Source organism: Schistocerca piceifrons, unplaced genomic scaffold (genome assembly GCF_021461385.2).
Source record: "Schistocerca piceifrons isolate TAMUIC-IGC-003096 unplaced genomic scaffold, iqSchPice1.1 HiC_scaffold_2281, whole genome shotgun sequence".
NCBI lineage: Eukaryota > Metazoa > Arthropoda > Insecta > Orthoptera > Acrididae > Schistocerca > Schistocerca piceifrons.
This window is the reverse complement of record NW_025728208.1, coordinates 101,895-129,468: the sequence shown is the minus strand read 5'-3', so window position 1 is coordinate 129,468 and position 27,574 is coordinate 101,895. Positions and strand designations below refer to the sequence as shown.

At 39.4% G+C, this 27,574-nt stretch overlaps 1 pseudogene; it reads left to right on the top strand.

Annotated features, from left to right (window-relative positions):
* LOC124742268 overlaps positions 1-19,444 on the top strand; it is a 61,528-nt pseudogene extending 42,084 nt beyond the window's left edge.
* Positions 19,445-27,574: the final 8,130 nt, after the last annotated feature.

Sequence of the window (27,574 nt, the reverse complement as noted above, 5' to 3'; positions counted from 1 at the left end):
TTGATGCTGCAGATGATTTTGTGGAAGCTCTTAAAAAATCGATGTTTTAAGTGTCATTCATTGATTGCTGAAGCTTGAAGTCTAATTCCTCCACTTCCTCTTGTTAGGTCTTGGAAAAAACTCTTAGATCGTAAGGCAACCTAAGTGGTGGGAAGGAGGAGGCAACACCGAAACTCAAGCTGACATAATTTCGGTGAATTTACTGGAGAAGCTGGTTGTAAAGACACACACTTCGAAGACATTAAAGAGTGGATGGAAAATGGCATTTTTTCATGTGCCTGAGGATGAAATCGTCCAAATTGTGACCGATCATAAAGTGTCAGAAGTCTATGTTTCTGATGATGAATCAGAGAAAAATATTCCTCACATATTCTGTTACGAAGTGATCCAAACTGCCCTGGAGTACATCAGCCAACAGGAGGAGACGATTTATCCTGAAATAGTTTGATTTCAACGTTGGAGATGTATTGTTGCAGCAATAGTTTCTCAAGCAAAAAAACAAAAAAAAAGACATTTGTGACTTTGTTACCAGAAAATAAACTCTAATGTCCATGTCCATAACTTAAAAAGTTTTTTTTTTTTTTAATTTTCTTGAAAGTTCCTCTAGACAGACTTTTCATTCCTTTGAGTAATCTCTAGATTTGTTTCATAATTTTGTTCAGTAGTTTATTTTTTATTCAAAAGAGTAGGTAATAAAATTAAAACTCCTGTTTTTTCCTGCTGCCAAATAAGGGAGATTTTTTCTGTAAGAATGCAAAATAAACGAGCTTTGTTATACAGCATTTAAAAACTTTGAGTTTTCAATCATAGTTTGGTGCCTTTTTAACATGTCAACACAATTTTTTCAGTAAAAAAGTGCAGGGTTATTTGCAACCATATCAGTAACGTTTTACATACCCTACGCACGTTTTACGATTGTATTTCGCAATATTGATGCAATTTGGAGTGTTCACATGTGAAAACAGGGGCACTTTGATTTATCTTAAATTTTCGTTATCGGAACCGGCCACCGTCCCAATCATTTCGGATAAACAGGAGTTCACTGTAATAGACTCCTTGCAACAAGCTGTGTCATACAGCTAGGAGCAGCCAGACTGTGGAATTGCCGTCCTGCGCGTAGGCTGCCATTAACACCCAAGCAAATGACTGCATGTGAAGTGGTGCCATGATCGAGAAGTACGGACTGCTAATGAATGGCGTCACATTATGTTCACTAATGAGTCCCGGTCCTGCACTGCTCCAAATGACTATCGTGGAGAAGTTTGACAGTGACCCGGGGAGATGGGGAGAGGTCCCATTCTTCCACATTTGGGGGGGGAGGGGTCACAAAGCAGTCCCATGGTGTGGGGAGCCATTGGGTATGACTTCAGGTCACGGCTTGTAATGGCCGAGGGAACTCTGATGGTACAGCAGTGTGTAATAGTATTGTGGTGCTATTTTTCAACAGGCCAGTGCTTGTCCACATGTAGTATGTGTCTCTTTAAATTGTCTGCGTGATGTTGATATACTCCTGTGGCCAGCAAAATCCCCATATCTGTCCCTGATAGAACATTATGGGACCAACATGGACGTCAACTCCATCCCACTGCCTGTATCCATGATTGCAATGTCCAGTTACAACAGTTGTGGATCACCTTTCTCAGGAGGGTATGCAGCAGCTTTACGACATCCTCCCGCACTGTCCAGGCGAGACAGGGTGCATTGCTGTATTGATAAGTGGGCTCAAACTGATAAGTTCTGTATAAATTTGACTCTGTTTTGTTATCACTGAAATAACATCACATACGCTCTAAATTCGCTATGTTTCAATTTGTTTTCTCCCCACCTTCCGAGTGTCTCACTTTTTTTCAAGCAGTGTAATTTAAGACAGACATAAGAATATGAAAATGGGATGGCATATCACATTGCTATTCAACTATGCCCCTAAGAAAATTGTAAGATAATGGAGAAGAGCAGGTGCACTATTACACTGACTAGAACGTAAACTTAATGATAGAATTATATTGTGTAACCTGTACCGATGACATAATACTAATTGACAAAAACATCACTGATGTGCTAAAGCAATTTGAAATATTAAGGGAGCATGCTAGGAAAATTGGACTACTAATTTCACCTGGAGAAAAAATTCTTGGATGATACCAAAATGGCACTGGGTGAACTTATATAGGCAATGACATAGAATTCGGTGTTAAAGAGTTTAAATAGTTAGGTGAAAAAGACCACTGAACATCATAATGAAAAGAAGGCCATAGAATCCAGACTTCAGAAAATACAAACTGTCTCTCAGTTAACTAAAAGTATTTTTCCTGGAACTCTAAAATCTAACATTGTACAACAGTGATCAAATTAGAATTTCTTTATGCATGAGAGAGACTCTTTGTCCAACACAAGACATGAAAACAGCAAACTGAATTAGAAGAATGTAAAATTGTAGTAAAAATCTTAGGTCCAAGAATAAAAGATGGAATACATCACACAGAACCCAGTGTGAAATCTCCAGGCAAATTCCTAAGAACTCTTGTTACAATGTGTCTCCAAAGAATCCAACTTGTGGGACGTACAGAAAGAATGTATCCAAACCGGCAGCTCATTGGATTCCCACATACTTGAAAAATAAGATCCAACTGATGAAAACAAACAGGAAGAGACCTTAAGGAATTGGAATCACCACATTTACAGTATTCTGATGTAGTGATGAGTCACACAGAGTGCAGTTTCACAGTAGCTTGATCGATGCTTGTACTTGTGTATGTAGTATATGCAAGTGTGTACAGCGTCTCTTCTGGTGTACTCACAATATGCTAATTTAGTGGCCGAGCAGTAAACCGGATCCCTACTCGGTTCCAGTGTGCTGTGCTAATTATTCTTCTTCACTTGACATTTATGCTTGGAGCTGCAAGAGAGGCCATTTTCCAGATAGTGCCACAAAAACAACAAATTCTCAGATATCAGTTTAACTTACACTCCTAAACATCATAGACAACATTTCACATTAATATGTTGCAGAACACTAGATTAGTGTTAAAATTGCCAGAGTAAACATTGTTCTCCATGTGACAGATTGTCACCCGACGTCCAAAACCGATAAATTTTATATCTCTGCACAGAGAAGCAGCTGGTTGCTCATTGTCATCTGTGGTGCTAATCAATGGGTCGAGCTCGTTGCTGGCACAGCGCCACCTCAGAGTAAGTGGCCCCTCATCCCAGCAGGTGGCGATGTTTTAACACCCATATAGCTCCCCAGACTTACCGCGTCTGTGGATAACTCCGTCTCTGCACAGAACTTCACACATTTCCCACACAGTGGGCCCTCGTGTCTTTTACACACAATAAATCTTCAAACTTATTTCATTGGCTAAGTTAAATTTCGAGTGTGACATGCTATTTCGTAAAAAATAGCAAACGGTAGACATGGATGTTATTGTGACTCTTTCCTAAGGCAACATTTGATTATTACACTTGTAGAAGTGCACTGCAACATAAAACAGTAGACCGTAAGTTCAAACAATGGAAACTCCAGGTTGGAATATCAGCAGTGTAGGAAAAGATAGAGTGCTAATTACCATAAAGATGGCACATTAAAATGCAGACACGCACAGTTAAGACACTTACACATAAGCTTTTGGCCACAACCTTCATCAGAAAAAGAAATAGAAATACACACCATTCATTCACACAAGCAAGCACACCTCACACACACATGACTGCCAACTCCGACAGCTCAGACCAGAATGCTAGTCTGTAAGTTTGCTACACAATAAAATAATTATTCTGAGCTACAAGAAAAATGGATTCAAAGAACTAAACTGCTTGAAGAGAAAAAAGGGAAGGTCCCTGAAGCAACATAGTTTCACGAGTGTGCATACCAGTGGTAAATTATGAGAGTCGCAACTCTCTGAAATGGATACAAAGGCCACCAGATTGCATTAACTTTGTTTGTGTCTCGGATTGTTACCGTGAATGGTAGGAGCTATAAGAGATGTGAAGAGTGTAAGATGTTGAGTGATCCCTGTGAAGGGCACAGATGCCCTGTACTTCTGTGAGTCAGCATTATCAGCACGTAACAAAATTTGAAGGGGCCTAATTGTGTGTCTCCATTTGCCAGGCTGATTGAATTATGCAATATTCAGATTTGTGAGACATTCAGGTGTGGTAGTGGCCCCATGTTGGACTGCTTGGGAACGTAAGGACGGCGTGCTTGTCAGCAAGCTTCCGGTTGACTGTGTCTGACGAGCTCATGGGAGAATTGCTGTAATGTACGCCGAGCACATTGTAACCCTTTCACGCCTGCACCTGTCATGTGATCAGCAGTGAGTCACATTCTGCAAGACCTACGATGACAGTTGTCAGTGAGTATGACAACGACCTAGGGAGAGGGCGTGTGGGGCAGCATCGGATATGACTTCAGGTCACTCTGACAGCACAGCAGTATGTCATGGATATCCTACATCCTCATTTGCTACCTCCATGTCCAACGGAGTTACAAGAGACAGAGCAGTGAAAACATATCCAGTTGTTGACTCACAAAACGGTTTTGAGGTGTGACGCATGTAGTCTTAAGTGAATCATTCATACAAAAAGAAAAGAAGAAGAAGCTAAAGTCAGAATGTGAAAAAATTGGAGAATGGAATAGATATTTGAAGACTTCACACTTGAAACTCCCAGTTTTCCTATTGTGAAAGTGCCTTTGTGACCATATGCATTTCACTGACGATAAACTTTTTTTTTCCCCCTGGGTCTTGGCTCCATATTTTTTCATCCAGTTGAGTCAGAATACTTGCATAGTATTTGTGAGGTATTGTTTCAGTCTTGCAAGCTAATCTAAAATACAAATCCCTTTTGCATCCTAGAAAACAATGAGCACTCTTTCTCTCCGATGAAGTCACCTTTGCTATTTTTGTGCAACTGCTGTTTCAATTCAGTCATCTCTCATCCACGGGAACAGATTGGTGCATAGAATCAGTTGTGTGTCAGATTGTCCCAAATTGTTTTTCACATTAGGTTGTAGTCAGGCTTCAACAGACATGCCACTCACTTTCTGGTACGGCCACGGCATCAACTGTTTTGCACATCTTTTTAATTACTGATCTTGCAATATCACACTGTGTTCTTTCTCAGCATTTTCATATTTGATTGTAATTCTAGGAAGTTGTTCATGAGTCATCTTACAGAGACATATGCCACATATGAATTCAGCCACCCATTCCTTAACTGTTGACTATGAAGGAACTCCCCCCATGAACCATGGACCTTGCGTGCCTCAGCGATACAGATGGCCGTACTGTAGGTGCAACCACAACAGAGGGGTATCTGTTGAGAGGCCAGACAAACATGTGGTTCCTGAAGAGGGGCAGCAGCCTTTTCAGTAGTTGCAGGGGCAACAGTCTGGATGATTGACTGATCTGGCCTTGTATCATTAACCAAAACGCCTTGCTGTGCTGGTACTGCGAACGGCTGAAAGCAAGGGGAAACTACAGCTATAATTTTTCCCGAGGACATGCAGCTCTACAACTTGACTAGAAGAAGAGATCGGTTGGTAGGACATGTTTTGAGGCATCAAGGGATCACAAATTTAGCATTGGAGGGCAGCGTGGAGGGTACAAATCGTGGAGGGAGACCAAGAGATGAATACACTAAGCAGATTCAGAAGGATGTAGGTTGCAGTAGGTACTGGGAGATGAAGAAGCTTGCACAGGATAGAGTAGCATGGAGAGCTGTATCAAACCAGTCTCAGGACTGAAGACCACAACAACAACAACATGAAGGAACTGACTCCTAATAAGTAAGATGATGCCTGTAGATAAGTACAACAAAACAGTAATCTCAAAAAAGGACAGGATAGACAGTACATTCTGTAGGACATATTAAAAATGATTGGTAAAAGAGACTTGGTGTATTAAATGCAGCTTTTGATTACATGATAATTGAATTGGATAGATAATCAATCTACTTGCTAAGTGGAGGCAGAACACACACATAAAAGAAGATTATAATTAAGCAAGCTTTCAGAGCCAGTAGCTCATTCTTCAGGCAGAAGGGTTGAAGTGGAAGGAAGAGGGGTGAGGGATAGGTCTAGGAAAAAGAGTAGATTTTGAGAAAGTTACCCAGAACTGCAGATCAAGGGTGACTTTCCAGATGGGATGAGAAGGAAAGACTGCTTCCACATCTACATACATACTCCACTAGCCACCATATGGTGCATGGCAGAAGGTACCCTGTCTCACTACAATAGTCTGAATAAAATTACTTGATAGTTGACATCAATCACTTGCTGCAACAATGTTGCCACATTGGCTACCAGCTACCGTTTGGTTACAGGTGACAACAAACAAGCGGCTCACTTCACAAATTATGTTAAATGTTTAACACAGAGCAATTTTTCTAGTGGCTGGTGCAAGGTATGTCAGAAATGTTGGATACTCTGTCGACTATTGATTTAAAGTGACCAGTGACTGAACTGGGGAAGACGACCCGTTTTGTATCCCTGACTGTAAACTTGTGTCCTAACCCAGCCGAGAAAATTGTGGTCAACAGACTGCAGCAGTACTAATATCATGATCGCTTTGTTCATGGCGATTAAAGCTAACCCTTAAGGGTAAACTCAAGACAACAAAAACTCAATTTCAGGGCTGAAAGCAAATTGAAATTTCTCCATGTCATTTGTTACCTGTAACTATCCTTACACTAGTTGCACATGCTGCCATGTTAGAAACCAGCGAACAGTCCGTGTGGGCACTTGGTCGTGGATTTTGGAAGACTGAGACAGATTCCAAATGAAGAAATAATGACAGGAAGAAAAATAAGACCAAATAGAACAGTCAAAACAATGATGAAAAATGATGCAGCAAATTATTAAAAATAAAAAAAATATATATTTAAAGCAATTAATTGAATGAAAATAATAATCACACTCTTTTGGTTAGATTTAGAAATAAAAATTTTGCTGCATTGATGTTCAAACCTACGACATGCTACACATTAGATTAATCTGCCAACCATTGTGCTATGCCACAGCACTGCATGAAGTATTTATATATGTGAATGTAGTGACCCAGTTGCAACTATGAATTGCAACCTTAAAAATTTCAGTTTCACGCAGTGTAGTGAAAAGCTTATCTAATGTAAGATGATCTCTGTGAATATGATAACTATATGTATGATACTGAATTACACCTTGTGCTGAGTTATTCGGTAGTGTTTGGTTAGTGCTATGAATGAAATGTGTGTCTTTCATTAGCATTGTTAATGTGTGTTGTTTTTGGTGTAGTTATCGCGTGTCATGAAATACATAATAAAAGTGTCGGGCTCATAATTCGGGATACAAATACATCAAGAAAGAATGCTGAACCAGGAATTGGAAGTGACTGGCCAATTTTGGTGGAGTTTGGCAACAGCAGACAGTTCAAGTGTGACGCTGACTACTCTTATTGGCGTTTGAAGTGCCAACTATCAAGTAATTTTAATTCGACTGTAGTCAGTTCCTTTCCCGTTCCATCTGCCAATCGAGTGAGGAAAAAGTGAATGTCTATATGCCTCTCTATGAGTCCTAATTTGTCGTCTATTATCTTCGTGGTCCTTATGCATAATGTATGTTGGTGCAAGCAGAATTGTTCTGCAGTCAGCACAGTGTTCCTCAAAATCCCTCCAGGGATTCCCATTTGAGTTCCAGAAACATCTCCATAATACTTGTATGTTGTTGTTTCAACCTACTGTTAACAAATCTAGTATCCTGCCTCTGAATTACCTCAATGTCTGCTTTAATTCGACCCCTTGTGGATCCCAGACACTCAAACTGAACTCAAGAAGAGATCACACTAGCATCCTATATGTGATGTCCATCACAGCTGAGCCACACTGTAGTAAAATCCACGCAACAAACGAAAGATGATTATTCACCTTCCCTACCATGACCCTCACAAGTTTGTTCCATTTCATATCACATCGCAATGTTATGTCCAGATATTGAAACAATGTGACTTCTTCATTCATGACACTACTAATGCTGGATTCTGGCATTATGGATTTGTTTTTCCAACTCATCTGCAGTAACTTATATTTTTCTACATTTAGGGTTAGCTGTCATTTATCACACCAACTGGGAACTTTGTCCAAGTCATCTTTTATCCTCCTAAATCACTCAACGATGACACCTTCCATACACCACAACATCATCAGCAAACAACCACAGATTACTGTCCACTTTGTCCATCAGATCAGTTATGCACATAGAAAATATGAGTAATAGCGTTCCTATCACACATCCCTGGAACGATCCTAATGATACCCTAGTCACTGATGGACACTCACCATCGGGAAAATGTAGTGGGTTCTATTACTTCAGAAGTCTTTGAGCCACTCACATGTCTGGGAACCTATTCCATTTGCTTGTACCTTTGTTATAAGTCTGCAGTGAGGCACTATGTCAAATGCTTCTCGGAAATCAAGAAATATGGAATCTGGGTTTGTGAATTTTGTGATGGCAAAGTTAGAGGAGCAATGCATCTGCATTAAATTTTGCGTGAAACTCAAGAAAACCTTTACAGAGACACACCAAATGATGCAGGGAGCCTATAGCGATGAGTGCTTAAGCCATACTCGGTGTTACATATTATTCACACGTTTTAAAAATGGCTTTACAAAAGTCAAAAATGATCCTTGTTCAGGACGCTCTTAGATGTCCCCTGATGATGCTTGTGTCAGGAACGTCAACGAAATTGTGTGTGCCGGTCGAAGATTCACTGTCCGAGAGATTGTAGAAGAATGTAACATTTCAATTGGATCATGTTATGAAATGACACAGCATCTTGGAATGCATTGTGTTGCCGCCAAGTTCATTCCACGGCTCATGAGTCAAGACCAAAAAAACTTTTTGGATCTCACAAATGAGAATGAGAATGAGATGTTCCTTGCGAGAATAGTATGACCCCTGCAGACTTCTTTTTATTTCCAAAGTTGAAAAGGATGAAGTTTCCAATGGTAGATGAGATAGAAGAAAATTCGCAGACGGCACTTTATGTGACCAAAAGAGAAGCATAGAAAATTTTGTGGACAAAGTTCTGGAATTTTTTGAACAGACGTCGTATGACAAAAGGGCATGCTGAGTTGCCCATGAGTGATGCTTTGTACTGATTTGTGGACATAAACTTATTGGTCTCTATGAAACTGATTAGATTCAAACCCAGAATATGTTCAAGAATTCTGCAGCAAACTGATGTTACAGGTATTGGTCTGTAATTTCACAGGTCTGTTCTTTCGCCCTTCGTATATACAGGAGACGCCTCTGTATTTTTTCCCCAGTTGCTTAGGTCTTTCTGCTGGGTGAGAGATTCACAATAAATACAAGCTAAGTAAGGGTCCAGTGCCATATAGCACTCTTTGTAAAACCAAATTGAGATTCCATCTGCAACTGGCGACTTATTTGTTTTTAATTATTTCAGGTGTCAGGGATGCTTACGAGGGTGGTTTGAAAAGTTATTGAAACAGAATAGAAAAAAAGTACTTAGTCACTGAAACTTTGTTGTTTTTCAATGTACCCTGCTTGTAGATTAATTCACTTGGTCCAACAGTGTTCCAATACCTTGATCCCATCTCGACAATGATTTTCCTCCAGGCCTGCAAAATAGTTGTCAACTCAGGCTATCAATTCTTCATTTAAGTGAATCTTCATCCACAAAGAAAAATTTTCAGTTTAGGGAAGAGGCACGTGTGGCAACAATTCATACCTTAGTTTGTGTAATTTTACCATGGTGATGGCACATGCGTGCGAGCGTGCATTGGCTTGATGCTAGATGATGTTCTTCCTTATTAAACCTGGCCTTTTTTGCATATCTTTTGTTGCAATTTGTCCAGAAGGTTAGCATAGTACTCTCCAGTAATTGTTTGCCCAGTGGGGAGATAATGTACAAACAGAATCCCCTTCTCATCCCAGAACACTGATGCCATGATCTTCCCCGCTGAAGGAATTTGGTGGTGCATCCCAGAACACTGACGCCATGTCCTTCCCCGCTGAAGGAGTTTGGCGGAGGAGATTCAGCATGTTTCCACTGCTTTGATTGTTGCTTTGTCTCTGGGGTATAGTAGTAAACCAAAGTTTCCTCATGGTCACAAACCAGCACAAAAGATCTTGTTTGTTTCTCCAAAAACAGGCCAAACATTGTTGTGATACGTCCATTCTTATGCGTTTTTGACCCAGCGTAAAGAGTCGCGGCACCCATCTTGTGAATACCTTTCAGATTACATCTGGCAAGCGTGAGCAATTTAATGCACTCTAAATTGGTGATCCTCCTTGATCATTATGCGCACTTTTGCAATGATTTCTAGAGTAGTGACACATCTTGGCTGACCTATTCATGGATGATCATCATCTAAGCTCTCCTGACCAAATTTAAATTCATTTATCCACTTGGCAACAGTTGAAGACAAAGGAGCAGAGTCCCCTGGTGTATTCTGGAAATCGGCATGAATGTCGTTCGCTTTCATACCTTTCTTTATGAAGTACTTAATCACTGCTTGAATCTCGACCCGACCCCCCTCCCATCTTTGCAGATCACTACACAGGAACAACAACAGAGCCGTGTCACTGCCACAGCTCTCTTCCAAGAGCACTGACATGGTACGTGTTTACAGGTAACAGTCCAACGAATATCATGTGAACAACTTGTGCTAGCGCTGGCCTCTTGTGGTGATTGTTGTTAGGTGTCTTTGTGCTATTGTCAAATGACGGTATGTTTATATGATTCTCTTGCATGAATGATTTCTTAAATGCAAAATTTAAAACATTTATCTCCTACTGCCACACCAGACTGGTCAAGTGACTTGATGGAAACCTTTGACTCACTTAGTGATTTTACATAGAACAATAATTTCCCCTGCTTCTCAGCCAGATCTTTTGCTGAGGTATGACAGTGGTAGTAACCTTTCCTTGTTGCCATTTGGCATTCTCTTTTGAACCAAGAGTGCAGTAGCTTTTCCTTCCTCAGTATTTTCCGAATTTCATTGTTAAACCACAGTGGCTCTTTTGTATCCTTAATTCGTTTACTAGGTACAGACTTGTTGAGAGTGCAATTCACGATCTGTTTAAACTTTGACCATAATCTCTCTACGTCCATCTTAATGGAAATAAGTGATGTCAGTTCTGTCTAAGTGAGATGCTAACATCTGCTTATCTGCTCTTTCTGGCATGAACATTTTCCTAGCCTTCTTGACTGATTTATTAATTTTTGTAACCTTAGTTGTTATGATGTTATCATGATTATTAATCCCCATCTCTATGCTGAAGTCATTGATGATATCTGGCCTGTTTGTAATTACAAGGTCTAAGATATTTCCATTGCATGTGGCGTGCCAAACTAGGTGCTCAAGACAATTTTCGAAAACCACATTCAAAAGTGCTTCACAAGATTGACTGCACCCCCTGCAATGAAGCCATAGGCTACCATCTATACTCAGTAGGCTAAATTCACCTGCAACTAGTATTGCATGATCTAGGTATTTACGTGCTACTGTCTGTAGACTTTCTTTGAATGGCTCCAAAACTGTCATAGCAGAACCGGGTGGCTGATTAAAACATCCATTAATTAACGTGATTTCACATAGACTTGTTATACTTCACTGTCACAATCAGCTTTGACCTCAATAGAGACAATGGACACTCCCTCTCCTACAGTGTCTAACCTGCCTTTCCGATATATATTCCATTAATCACTAAATATGTCAGAGCTTTCTACTCTGGGTTTCAGCCAGCTCTCAGTCGCTGAGAATAATTTGAGTGCGAGACTTTCCTGGATGGCAGTAAATTCGGAAACTGTGTTACAAGTACTTTGACAACTGATAAAATTTTGACAATCTACACTGGAGTGAATTCAAAAGATAAACCTCAACCAACATTGAATGTATCTTGGTGATAAAGAGCCCAAATAAATAAATTGATGATTTTATTCCATTTCATCTGATTGAGTGAAACACACACAGCATAACTACTCAGAAAACAACTATAGTGCTGATTACATTTACTATCATACATGTAGCACTCTGAGAACATTTCACCTTGTCATAGTAGTCCTGTGTTTTGGAACTAGGCAGTGCTTCATTTCACAAAGCGAAAGGAATGGCTTCTGTAAAAAAAAAAAGAAGAAGAGGAAATAGTGGTTGCTGGTGTTTTTAACACTATCATTCAATTTAGTTCCTATTGTGAACTTTGCAGCTAGGATATGTAAATGCTCTGAGACTGCTATTGATAATATCTTTATGAACAAATCTAGGGGAAAAAAGTCATATCACAAAACCAATAGTAAATGGACTATCTGATCACGACGTGCAGCATCTTGTGTTAAATGTTGAAACTTGTCAGGATAAAAAAATATTAAATCTGAGTACAGGAGGATAATTGAGGAATTCAGGAAATTGCTCAAAGACATGAACTGGAGAGATGTTTACCTGACTCAAATGGAAAATAGAAAGCATTTATTAATAAAGTTACCTCCTCTTTTGAAAATTGTTTTCCCCTAAAGGTAACTCAAATCACACAGAAGTCAAAAGATAAACCATGGATTACACAAGGAATAAAGATATCATGTGGGGCAAAAAGGAGACTGTATCTACTATCTAGGAACATTTCTGATATTAGCATTGTAATGCATTACAAAGAATACTGCAAAATGTTGAATCAAGTAATCCAGAAATCGAAGTAGCTTTATTAAGAGAAAAAGATAATTGTATCGGGCAACAAAATAGGAACTGTATGGGATATAGTGAAGACAGAGAGAAGTGGGGCCAAAAAGGAAGTGGAACAGATAGCTCTAAAAGTAAATGAGACTTTGGTAACAAGTGCTTGTAGTGTTGTAAATCTCTTAAGCAAGACTTAATTTTTGTTACTGACGGCTCGGGGTTATCAGGTTCGGTGAATGGTGCAATGGAGTATCTGGGACCAGTCTTTGAAGAACATCGTGTAGAACCTATTCGAGGAACTTTGAATTCCAACCATTGCTTCTCAGTATACTTACTCCTTAATGAAATTTGTTGCAAGTTATATATCTATATTTCCAACAAATAGCTCAATACATATTATCAATACTAGGAATAAGAACAATCTACATAAAGACCTAAAATCACTTATGTTGGTCCAAAAGGGGGTCCAATATTCAGGAACACACATTTTCAATAAATTACCAGCAACCATTAAAAACTTGGTTTCAGATAAAGCACAGTTTAAATAGAGTTTGAATGACTTTTTGATAGGCAATGCCTTCTACTCTATAGATGACTAACCTAAAAGAGACTGTTAGGCCAGCTTAAGTAAAAATATGTTAGATTTAAGTTTTGACAGCACTAGGTTGCAACAGACAATATTAGGTATTTTGTGTATGATAAATTTATTAATAGTGCATAACAATGTTTCATTCTGACAGTGTATTAATTCTGTAAATATTAGCTTTTCCAGTTTACTGTATTGTATTCACCTATTTTGACAATCTCGTGACAAATGATCAGGGTAGTATTCATTATATTAAAATGTTTTGTGTTATACATTCTGACATGTTCCACACCATCTCATTTTTTCGGTGTATGTAACGAAAACTGAATCAAATCAAATCCAATCACCATCTCTCGTCATGTAATAACTTCACTTCTTCTTCTTCCCTTGTCGTCTCCTGTTTTTCCAGTACTCGTCCATCTCCTCCTCATGTTTTTCCCCCTTTATTCTATTCGTGTTGTTCTCAATCCCCTATTTCTTCTGCAGCGAAAGCTTTTTATTTTTATTTATTTATTTTTTTCATCGAGGTGAGTCTTTACGGACTGCATGGTAACAACCGACTTCACTCTAGTGTCCAGGTCTTGTTCTTGCTCCAGCTTTGACTTCCTGCCAGTATCTTCTGAGCCCCTCCAAGAAGTGCCTTTTTATGCCCTTCAGATAATGGTCCTCACTGTCTTTCGGATGTTGATGCCATGTTAAAACCTTGGTAGTTGGTCACCAATCTTCTAAATTTGTTCCTTTCAGGAATTTCTCTCTGAGATACCAATCTGCTTAAGATCTTTTTCACATTCTTTGAACCATCTCGGCCTCGTTTTCTTAGATAGGATGAAACTCCGTATTCTTTTTGTTAGTCGATCACCATCATTTTCATGAGATGACCATAAAATAACAATCATTTCTTCGTAATGGATGCTGTGATAGGTTCTGTCTTGCTGCACGAGTCCTCATTTGCTCTCATTCGCCATTGTCCATCGACCCATCTATTACCTTAGGATTTTCCTTAATATCCTACACTCACGCTTTTCCAGCCGCTCAGCTTGACCTTGTCTATTCGTGGTCAAAGTTTTGGATGCTTATTAGCCCTCAGGTTTTACAACTGTATTATAATGTTGTAACTTGGCCCATATACTCATAGACTTTTTGTTATAAGTATTCTTTGTCAGTTGGTATGCTTGGTCTAACTTCCTCATCCCGACAGTTGCTTCTTCTTTTAATCCATTCTCCTGGTGGATGACTTCACCGAGATACCTGAAATTCTTAACTCATCCGATTTTTTCCCAGGTTGGTTATCATCCATTCAGGTCCGTCACAGATGTTCGTCATATATTTTGTCTTTTGAATAGAGATCTGGAGTCTAACTTTTTTCAGCAATTTCTGACAGCCTATTTATCTTGTTGACTGCTGACTCTATGTTGTTAGCAAAAATGGCCAGGTCAGCCGCAAAATCTAAGCAGTCAATGCACACCCCTTTGTTCTTAGGACCAAGTCTGAACCACTCTTCATTTGTTTCTTCTTGGGCTAATAACTTTCTCCACTCTCGAATGACCTTTTCCAAGACACAATTGAAAAGGAGAGGGATAGTCCATCTCCTCGTCTTATGTCTGTTCTGATTGTAAAGGGTTCAGATACCTCACCCATAAATTTAATTTTTGACACTGTGTTAGGAAGAGTTTGTTTGATCAGCTTTCTTGATGTATTATCCACCTCAAACTTTTCCAAAATATTCATTAATGCCTGTCAGTCGATGGAGTCATATACTTTCTGAAAATCAACAAACAAGACCACATAGTTATTTCTTCCAATTTTTTTTGTACCTGATGATGTTCTTCAGGTTAAAGATCTGTTCTGCGCAAGAATCGCCCTTTCGGAAACCAGCTTGATAGTCCCCAGTCAGTTGGTTACAATGATCTTCTATTCTATTCTGTATCACTTTGGAGAGAATCTTATATGGAACAGATACTAATGAGGTACCCCTATAGTTATTGACATTCTATTTATCACCTTTTTTGTGTAGACAATGGATTAAAGCTGACTGCCATTCAGTTGGTATCGTCCTAGCTCTCCAGATCTCCTCAAAAAGTTGGACTAGTATATCTAGAGTTTCATTATTTGCCAGCTTCAGTAGTTCCACCACTATTGAATCCTCTCCAGCTGCCTTATTATTCTTAAAGTTGTTGATGATATCTTTGGTCTCCTCTTTACTAGATGGAGATGAGGGGTAGTTTGTGGATTGGGGCACATACAGGGAATCTTTCTTTTGGTTCATCACAATTAAGTAGGTTTTCAAAGTAACGAGACATTATCTTGCAGTTTTCTTTGTTGGTCAGGCCGAGTGTGGTGTGCGTACTGTAAGACCTTCAGTACACACACCATCAGATTATTTGACTTGTTGCTCTAACGAAGTAAGCGAGTGTCAGCAATATGTCTCGTGGTCTTATCATGGCGTGTTTATCTTCTGCCATTAGGTCAGACGATAGAAATGCCACTTGCACGCTTAGAGTAGCAGATTGACGGTGACCAACTTTAAACAGAACTTGATTAATTTTCACATACATTTATTAAAATAATAACAAATATAAAAATTACTTAACTTGGTTCTGGATGCTATTTACAATTGACAATCTGAAGTTCCTTTGGTATTGGTACATTAATCTTATTCTCACATATATCTCGGATACTTGACAAAAGTGTCTATACATTTATCTTCATGGCTATGTACAGGAAAATGGTAATCTTATTAGGCGCAGACTGAATCTTGACTATGGACTGGTACAGACAATTGTAGAACTCGTACAGACTGGTACAGACTAATGCAGACTGATACAGACTAATGCAGACTGGTACAGACTGGTGCAGACAAATGCAGACTGACTGATCGAAGGTCTTAACACTTGTTATAATACCTCGCACGTTCATGTATCACTGCGCGAGTGTGATGCGCGAGGAGAAAGTGTTCTATGTTTGCAGCAATCTCATTGGCTGCGTTACATATTAATACGCGGATCGGCGGAAGCAGAATTTGGTCCGTCTCTATGGCAGCGCCATCTCGTAGTGCGGAGATGGACGAGCGCTGCGCCTACGCTGTTGTGCTTAGCGGGGCGCACTCTAGTGGGAAATTTGTGTACGCGCTGAATACGCGGAACTATGTACACAACACTGAGCTTTCCATTTTCGTCTCTAAAACAAAAACTAGGGGCTTGGTATCCTTTCAAATTCGATTTGAACGTCTGATAGAAGTCTCTGACATTGTTTATCTGGAAACGCTGTTCGATCTGTTCTAACTGCTGTTTCTCTGCAATTGCTTAGCCCTTCGTAGATTTCTGGCTGCATATTTTCGAACTTCATGGAATACATCAAAATCATCAGGTCTCCTGGTAGAGTTCCACTTTTTCCATGCACTTGCTGTTTGGGCCACCACCTCACCACAAACCTCATTCCACCATGTATGATTCCTCTTTTTAGCTGTCAGTATTGTAGTATTAGCTGCTTGTTGGATCATGGAGGCAATGTCTGTCCATTTATGGGATTCAACTGTCACTTACTGGTGGCATTGTTCCAATATGTTTTGATTGATTTTGAGCTTCGCAATATCATATTTATGAATTTTATTTCCGGTTTTCACGGACTTATTGAGAGGGATGAAATTAATTTTGATCTTGGAGAGGTGATGATCCTTTTAAATTCAGTATTTTATCTGTAAAAAGGTTTCTTTCTATTATTTCTGATTGTTTGATGTTGTTTCTTTCTTATTTCTGTAATCCATGCTATCATTGATTCCTTCTTCCAGAACTACTCATTCAGTAGAGGTCTCTAAAGAAAGATTGATCTTCTTTTAGCCATTACTTTTGATATTTTCTCAAAATTTTTGTAGATCTCCTCATTACTTCTCATTTTCCAGCCATCTGTAGCTTGTATTGCAACCATTATGTTCTAATAATGCTCCTTTGAGGAACCTCTGTTCTGTCCAGCTTATAGTTCATCATTAGGCATCCTCATCCATATAAACATCCTGGTCATACCACTGTGGGATAGTGTTTTAGTTTTGTTTTTTTAGTTGTACATTTCTTGTTGTAAATATCCTTTGTCAAACGATTTGCTCTCTCCAGTTTGCTGACTCTTGCATCTACTGTTAATTCTTCTAGTCCATTTTGTTGTACAGTTTGTCCAATATATTTAAATTTACTTACTAATGCTATTTTACATTTTTGTTTTTCTAAGAATGTTGATGCATTGTTTGAAATTGTCATCAATGTTGGTTTTTCGGCTGAAATTTTGGGACCAGCTCTCTTTGCTACTTCTTCCAAAAGATTTCTTTCAATAACTGTCTGTCAGATTTTTTGAAAGTATATCAGAATCATCTGCAGAAGCCAGGCAGTTTACCTTAATTCCATTTGTTTTTCGTCCTAAAATTATTGGTTCAATTTTGTGATTTTTTTTTTCTCCAAATTCCAGATATTTTCTATTCTTTCTAGAATGCAGTGTTACAGTAAAGGTGATAAACTGTCCCCTTGTCTAACACCAGTTTTTATTTCAAATGGTTGAGATACTTCTCCCATAAATTTAGCTTCAGTCATCCTATTTGCTAGTGTTTTGAGGATTATGTTTGCTTTAACACAAAATTCTTTGATGATTTTACCTATAATTTCTTTGCCTATCAAATCAAATGTTTTCTTGAAACCAATACGTGATACTATTATAGGTTTGGTGATTAACAGTATGTGGAGAATTATCGATTTTCTAATAAACATCTGTTCTGTGCAGGGTCTTCCCTTTCTAGAGCTCCTTGAGATTCTCCCAGTTATTTGTCTAAAGTTTCTACAACTCTGTCCAGAGAATTTTTGATAATATTTTGTATACCACTGGCAGAAGTGAGGCATCTCTGCAAATGTTGACATTTTGTGTGTCCCCTTTTTTTCATAGTTGTGGATTAATGCTTTCCATAATCTCTTCAGCTTTCCAAATGTTCTCAAACAGCAGTTGTAGATCATTTGTGTGTTCTGACTATGTCAATAATTTTGCTGCAGTAGAGTCTTCATTTGTTGCTTTGAAGTTTTGGAATGATTTGATGGCTTCATGAATTTATTGCTCTGTTAGTGGAAAATCTTCCTCCAGATGTTGTGGTACTGCTATTATATATTGGTTCAATGTGCTGTTATTATTATTGTTGTTGTTGTTGTTGTTTGGTTGCCTGTTCTTCAGCACTTTCTTTCTGTTACCTTTATCTATTTGCCGCCATTTTAGCCCATTTACCGGTATTTTCAGCTTGTTCTTCACTTATTTGACCTTTTGGTGGCTCCTCTTGAAGAGATCTTATTTCTCAGCATTTAAAATTACATCATCTGCTGCTATTTCGCAAATGAATTTCATCATGTCCAGTCTAGTTTTTTCATTCATTTAACCATACATCTTCCTTGACTCAAGATCCTGAATTTTTGTCCTTAATTCTTGAACAGTCTCATTTCTCTTTTTACATTTTCCAGATGAATAAACTTTTGGTCCTCAAAGCTAAGATTAGTATCAGTTTTTTTATTTGTTTCTGCCTATGGCTGCTATATCTCTTTAGTTAGAATATTTTCTCTCTCTGTATTTGATTATAGTCTAAGTCTGAATATTTTTATAAGTACATTTATTGCTGTAGCAATGAGTAAAATAAATTGTATTGCACTGCCTGTAGCATGTAGCACCATTTTGACTGTTAGTCCTCTTGCTGTACAAAAAGTAGCTTTGATGATTACTTAATGCAAGTATTTTGTAAGAGCTGTGGAATGGTTAGTATCTGTTTATATTTTTCTGATTAATTCAAGCTCGTCAATGCACATCCTGTGTTAAGGAAATATTTGCACTGAATTTACTGTGTGTTATATATAAGCAGTGGATCCATTGGGGTAGTCTTTTTGGCAGAAATATGTCAAGGTGAACAAAACAGGAGATGGTGAAGGAAGAGAGGGAAAAGATCAACATTTGCTTCTCATCAGCAATATAACTGGGTTGCAACATTCAGTGAAAATTATCTGTGACAGGAAGTTGTCAGAAATACATTTTTTGAAGAAACTTTATGTTTGTATAAGCATTTATTAAATTTAAAAAGTTGGATTTCATCTGTTAATACAAAAGATAATGTTTTGCATTGCAGGCATGATGAACCTGTCAAAGATGAAGAATCGGCCAATGATTCTTATTGGAGGATAACAGTATGTATAACTTAAACTTGAGATTCTTGAAAATAAAGCTAGTCAGTATTTCTTAACAGTACTGATTTAAATACATCTAAAAGATCGCTGTTACCTAAATGAAAGTTGACGAGCAAAGTCTTAGTGGACATTTGTATAAAATTGTCATAGGTGTTATTTACAACAAGAGTAAATAGTTTCAATAGGAATGTGGTGAGACATTTAACAAATGTCATGACCACACATTAATAGGACCTTATAACACTAACATTATGATATTAGTATGCTTTTACGTAAATAACAGAAACCCTGTCTCTATGTTGCCACGTATAACCCTCTTACTAAAATTTAGTTTAGTTTCCAAATAAAATACACTATGGAAGGATAGTCCTGTTTATAGGAAAAGATAATCAATAGAGTTATCCTTCTTACTGGATTTACCGTGTGTTGCGTCTAATGGATAAGTAAATTGGACTATTCACTTCTTTTCCTAAGATCTTACCCAGTGGCTAGATAGAAACACAGTATGAATAATAATATACTGAAGCTAGGACAACTCATTTCCAAGTTCATTTAGTGGTTTAAAACATGTACTTAATGGTCACCAACCTATCCTGGCAATGAAATAGCGAAGTATTGGAGAAGCAGAAATGTGAATTTTGCCTACTTTCTTGCTACTGTTTAGTTTGGCTCTTCAAATAAATTACCCCACTTAAACAATTTTGGGCTACATCTTTATATATTATGTTTTTAAAAAAGAAAAAGCCCAGTAGATAAGTTCAAGGAAGGTAAAAAAAATTAGCCGGGGTGGGGGGGACAACCTTTAGAAAAGCACTTTCCATAATCAAGAAATTTAAATACTTAGACACTAAAGCACACACTTTTTAACTGAACATTTCACTTAAAGAAAACCTCTTTCTTGGTGGAACTTACTTTCAAAAGCTATTATTCTTTGAATTAATTCTGTATAGCCATCTAACAGGTTCTAGTAACTTGGCTTCACTCTGATTGAATTTTATGTTAGCAAACTATAACACTTTGCAATAGTTAAGAAAACATTTTTATTATTTACACTAAAGCAATTTAAATGGTGCCTCTTTATATTAACTTGGCACTTCATAAGTCTGTAAAACAGGACACTCGGATTAATCAAACACCAGGAAGGAACCCTATACAGATGTATGATTAGGATGAAATGACAGGGTGAGCCAGTTTCCATAAAGTTCAAGAATGATTATTAAAACACAGTTTAAATTAATGGTTCATGCTGTACAAAGGTAAAAATAGAAAAAATCTTATCTGGTGGCTGTAGGCTTGGGTGTGGCGAACAGTTATGACGGCTACACTACCCACACTACGGCCTGCAAGTTTCTTGCTGTATGGGCTCAATTTCTCTTCTTGGCTTCATTCAGTTTTACATACAGTAGCTCAACAACTCGCAGCTATGCTGTAAGCTGTTTGCAGTCTTCAACCGAGGCATTTTTATGAAAATTTGCAGGCAAAGCTTCTGCTCCACAAAGGAGTTACCTCAATCACTGCTGCCTACAGACTGTGTGACTTACTTCCCGCACTTGCTCAAGGTAGCGTGCCAATTCGCCTTTCGCACCTTTTGCACTCCCCACAGCTATTTTCGTTTCAAACAAAAGCACACTGGCTTTTACATAACACCTATTTCTTACATTGTTCCTAAACATGACCATATCTTAAATTGTCAAATTTACATCAACATGAACAATTTGTACACACAAATATTTTTAAATACAAAATGTTATCAAAACATTATTTAGACCCTTGGTATCCTTTGTAGAGGACTTGGGCAGGTTTGTCCCATCCTAGAACACATTATTTTGTTACTTCCCTTCAGATATTCCATTTAGCTACATCTACAATAATTCCCAATGTTCTGCCTTTTGAGGTGTCCAGTGCGGGTTGCTCTCCACTTCCTGGGTGTATTGTATCGAGTTAGCTCCCAGGAGCCGCTCAAAGCACAAACTCTTAGAAGATTCACTCTTCTTGTACTTAAGTCGGCATTGTCCCTTATGTATTCAATCCCGATGCAATTTCTGTGTTTCCTGGTCAATGTGAAGGTCCAAGGGATACAGAAAACCTGCACTGGAGCATTGGAATCTAATACTGGTCTCCCAGTAGCCGCTGCAAGCACAAATTCTTAGAAGATTCACTCTTCTTGTACTTAAGGCGGCATTGTCTCATTTGTATTCAATCCCGATGCAATTTCTGTGTTTCATGGTCAATGTGAAGGTCCAAGTAATGCAGTAAACCAGCACTGGTGCATTGGAATCTAATACTGGTCTCCCAGGAGCCGCTCAAAGCACAAACTCTTAGAAGATTCACTCTTCTTGTACTTAAGTCGGCATTGTGCCTTATGTATTCAATTCCGATGCAATTTCTGTGCTTCATGGTCAATGTGAAGGTCCAAGGGATACATCTATCGTGCACTGGTGCATCGGAATCTAATACTGGTCTCCCAGGAGCCGCTCAAACCACAAACTCTTAGAAAATTCAATCTTCTTGTACTTATGTCTGCATTGTCCCTTTTGTACACAATCCCGATGCAATTTCTGTGTTTCATGGTCAATGTGAAGGTCAAAGGGATACATCTATCGTGCACTGGTGCATCGGAATCTAATACTGGTCTCCCAGGAGCCGCTCAAACCACAAACTCTTAGAAAATTCAATCTTCTTGTACTTATGTCTGCATTGTCCCTTTTGTACTCAATCCCAATGCAATTTCTGTGTTTCATGGTCAATGTGAAGGTCCAAGGGATACAGTAAACCTGCACTGGTGCATCGGATCTAATGCTGGTCTCCCAGGAGCCGCTCAAACCACAAACTCTTAGAAAATTCAATCTTCTTGTACTTATGTCTGCATTGTCCCTTTTGTACTCAATCCCAATGCAATTTCTGTGTTTCATGGTCAATGTGAAGGTCCAAGGGATACAGTAAACCTGCACTGGTGCATCGGAATCTAATACTGGTCTCCCAGGTGCCGCTCAAACCACAAACTCTTAGAAAATTCACTCTTCTTGTACTTATGTCTGCATTGTCCCTTTTGTACACAATCCCGATGCAATTTCTGTGTTTCATGGTCAATGTGAAGGTCAAAGGGATACATCTATCGTGCACTGGTGCATCGGAATCTAATACTGGTCTCCCAGGAGCCGCTCAAACCACAAACTCTTAGAAAATTCAATCTTCTTGTATTTATGTCTGCATTGTCCCTTTTGTACTCAATCCCAATGCAATTTCTGTGTTTCATGGTCAATGTGAAGGTCCAAGGGATACAGTAAACCTGCACTGGTGCATCGGATCTAATACTGGTCTCCCAGGAGCCGCTCAAAGCACAAACTCCTAGAAGAATCATTCTTCTTGTACTTAAGTCAGCATTGTACCTTTTGTATTCAATCCCGATGCAATATCTGTGTGTCATGGTCAATGTGAAGGTCCAAATGATACAGTCAACCTGCACTGGTGCATCGGAATCTAATACTGGTCTCCCAGGAGCCGCTGAAAGCATAAACTCTTAGAAGATTCATTCTTCTTGTACTTAAGTCGGTATTGTGCCTTTTGTATGCAATCCCGATGCGATTTCTGTGTTTCATGGTCAATGTGACGGTCCAAGGGATACAGTAAACCTGCACTGGTGCATCGAAATCTAATACTGGTCTCTCAGGAGCCGCTCAAACCAGAAACTCTTAGAAAATTCACCTTCTTGTACTTACGTCGGCATTGTGCATTTTGTATTCAATCCCGATGCGATATGTGTGTTTCATGGAGAATGTGAATGTCCAAGGGATACAGTAAACCTGCACTGGTGCATCGGAATCTCATACTGGTCTCCCAGGAGCCGCTCAAAGCACAAACTCCTAGAAGAATCATTCTTCCTGTACTTAAGTCAGCATTGTACCTTTTGTATTCAATACCGATGCAATTTCTGTGTTTCATGGTCAATGTGAAGGTCCAAATGATACAATCAACCTGCACTGGTGCATCGGAAACTAATACTGGTCAGCCAGAAGAAGCGCAAACCATAAACTCTTAGAAGATACACTCTTCTTGTACTTAAGTCGGCATTGTCTCATTTGTATTGAATCCCGATGCAATTTCTGTGTTTCATGGTCAATGTGAAGGTCCAAGTAATACAGTAAACCAGCACTGGTGCATTGGAATCTAATACTGGTCTCCCAGGACCCGCTCAATGCACAAACTCTTAGAAGATTCACTCTTCTTGTACTTAAGTCGGCATTGTGCCTTATGTATTCAATTCCGAAGCAATTTCTGTGCTTCATGGTCAATGTGAAGGTCCAAGGAATACAGCAAAACAACTTTGGTGCATCGGAATCTAATACTGGTCTCCCATGAGCCGCTCAAACCACAGAACCCTTAGAAGATTCACTCTTCTTTTACTTAAGTCAGCATTGTGCAATATGTATTCAATCCCAATGCAATTTCTGTGTTTCATGGTCGATGTGAAGGTCCAAGGCATACAGTAAACCTGCACTGGTGCATCGGAATCTAATTCTGGTCTCCCAGGTGCCGCTCAAACCACAAACTCTTAGAAAATTCACTCTTCTTGTACTTAAGTCGGCATTGTCCATTTTGTACACAATCCCGATGCAATTTCTGTGATTCTTGGTCAATGTGAAGGTCCAAGGGATACAGTAAACTTGCACTGGTGCATTGGAATCTAATACTGGTCCCCCAGGAGCCGCTCAAACCACAAACTCTTAGAAAATTCACTCTTCTTGTAATTTTGTCGGCATTGTCCATTTTGTACAAAATCCCGATGCAATTTCTGTGATTCATGGTCAATGTGAAGATCCAAGGGATACAGTAAACCTGCACTGGTGCATCGGAATCTAATACTGGAATCCCAGGAGCCGCTCAAACCACAAACTCTTAGAAAATTCACTCTTCTTGTACTTAAGTTGGCATTGTGCATTTTGTATTCAATCCCGATGCAATATCAGTGTTTCATGGTCAACGTCAAGGTCCAAATGATACAGTCAACCTGCCCTGGTGCATCGGAATCTAATACTGGTCTCCCAGGAGCCACTCAAAGCATATACTCTTAGAAGATTCAATCTTCTTGTACTTAAGTCGGTATTGTGCATTTTGCATTCAATCCCTATGCAATTTCTATGTTTCATGGTCGATGAGAATGTCCAAGGGATACAGTAAACCTGCACTGGTTCATCGGAATCTAATACTGGTCTCCCATGAGCCGCTCAAACCACAGAACCCTTAGAAGATTCACTCCTCTTTTACTTAAGTCAGCATTGTGCAATAAGTATTCAATCCCAATGCAATTTCTGTGTTTCATGGTCAATGTGAAGGTCCAAGGGATACAGTAAACCTGCACTGGTGCATCGGAATCTAATACTGGTCTCCCAGGAGCCGCTCAAACCACAAACGCTTAGAAGATTCTCTCTTCTTGTCCTTAAGTCGGCATTGTGCCTTTTGTATTCAATCCCGATGCAATCTCTGTGTTTCATAGTCAATGTGAAGGTCCAAATGATACAGTCAACGTGCACCAGTGCATCGCAATCTAATACTGGTCTCCCAGGAGCCGCTCGAAGCACAAACTCTTAGAGGATTCACTCTTCTTGTACTTAAGTCGGCATTGTCCATTTTGTATCCAATCCCGATGCAATATCTGTGTTTCATGCTCAATGTGAAGGTCCAAGGGATACAGTAAACTTGCACTGGTGAATCGGAATCTAATACTGGTCTCCCTGGAGCCGTACAAATTACAAACTCTTAGAAGATTCACTTTTCTTGTACTTAATTCGGCATTGGGCTTTTTGTATTCAATTCCGATGCAGATTCTGTGCTTCATGGTCAATGTGACGGTCCAAGGGATACAGTAGACCAGCGCTGGTGCATCGGAATCTAATACTGGACTCCCAAGAGCCGCTCAAACCACAAAACCCTTAGAAGATTCACTCTTCTTGTACTTAAGTCAGCATTGTGCAATAAGTATTCAATCCCAATGCGATTTCTGTGTTTCATGGTCAATGTGAAGGTCCAAGGAATACAGTAAACCTGCACTGGTGCATCGGAATCTAATACAGGTCTCCCAGGAGACGCTCAAAACACAAACTCTCTGAAGATTCACACTTCTTGGGGCTAAGTTGGCATTGTGAGTTTTGTATTCAATCCCGATGCAATTTCTGTGTTTCATGGTCAATGTGAAGGTCCAAGGGATACAGTAAACCTGCACTGGTGCATCGGAATCTAATACTGGTCTCCCAGGAGCCGCTCAAACCACAAACTCTTAGAAAATTCACTCTTCTTGTACTTAAGTCGGCATTGTCAATTTTGTATTCAATCCCGATGAAATTTCTGTGTTTCATGGTCAATGTGGAGGTCCAAGGGATACAGTAAACCTGCACTGGTGCATCGGAATCTAATACTGGTCTCCCAGGAGCCGCTCAAACCACAAACTCTTAGAAAATTCAATCTTCTTGTACTTAAGTCGGCATTGTCCCTTTTGTATTCAATCCCGATGCAATTTCTGTGTTTCATGGTGAATGCGAAGGTCAAAGGGATACACTTATGGTGCACTGGTGCATCGGAATCTAATACTGGTCTCCCAGGAGCCGCTCAAAACACAAACTCTCCGAAGATTCACACTTCTTGAGGTTAAGTTGGCATTGTGAGTTTTGAATTCAATCCCGATGCAATTTCTGTGTTTCATGGTCAATGTGAAGGTTCAAGGGATACAGTAAACCTGCACTGGTGCATCGGAATCTAATACAGGTCACCCAGGAGCCGCTCAAACCACAAACTCTTAGAAGATTCACACTTCTTGTACTTAAGTCGGCATTGTGCTTTAGTTTTCAGTCCCGAAGCAATCTCTGTGTTTCATAGTCAATGTGAAGGTCCAAATGATACAGTCAACGTGCACTGGTGCATCGCAATCTAATACTGGTCTCCCAGGAGCCGCTCAAAGCGCAAACTCTTAGAAGATTCACTCTTCTTGTACTTAAGTCGGTATTGTGCATTTTGTATTCAATCCCGATGCAATTTCTATGTTTCATGGTCAATGCGAATGTCCAAGGGATACAGTAAACCTGCACTGGTTCATCGGAATCTAATACTGGTCTCCCATGAGCCGCCTAAACCAAAAACTCTTATAAGAATCACTCTTCTTGTACTTAAGTCGGCATTGTGCCTTATGCATTCAATCCCGATGCAATTTCTGTGTTTCATGGTCAATATGAAGGGTCAAGGGATACAGCAAACGTGCACTGGTGCATCGGAATCTAATACTGGTCTCCCGGGAGGCGCTCAAACCACAAACTCTTAGAAGATTCACTCTGCTTGTACTTAAGTCGCCATTGCCCCTTTTGTATTCAAACCCGATGCAATTTCTGTGTTTCATGCTCAATTTGATGGTCCAAGGGATACAGTAAACTTGCACTGGTGAATCGGAAACTAATACTGGTCTCCCAGGAGCTGCTGAAAACACAATGTCCTAGAGGATTCATTCATCTTGTACTTACGTCGGCAATGTCTTTTTGTATTCAATCCCGATGCAATTTCTGTGTTTCATGGTCAATGAGAAGGTCCAATTGATACAGTAAACCTGCAGTGGTTCATCGGAATCTAATACAGGACTCCCAAGAGCCGCTCAAACCACAAGCTCTTTGAAGATCCACTCTTCTTGTACTTAAGTCGGCATTGTGCCTTTGGATTCACTCCCGATGCGCTTTCTGTGTTTCGTGGTCAATGTGAAAGTCCAAGTGATACAGGAAACCTGCACTGGTGCATCGGAATCTAATACTGGTCTCCCAGGAGCCGCTCAAGCAACAAACTGCTAGAAAATTCACTCTTCTGATACTTAAGTCGGCATTGTGTCTTATGTATTCAATCCCGATGCAATTTCTGTGTTTCATGGTCAATGTGAAGGTCCCAGGGATACAATAAACCTGCACTGGTGCATCGGAATCTAATACTAGTCTCCCAGGACCAGCTCAAACCACCAACTCTTTAAAGATTCACACTTTTTGTACTTAAGTCGGCATAGTCCCTTTTGTATTCAATCCCGATGCACTTTCTGTGTTTCATGCTCAATGTGAAAGTCCAAGTGATACAGTAAACCTGCACTGGTGCATCGGAATCTAAT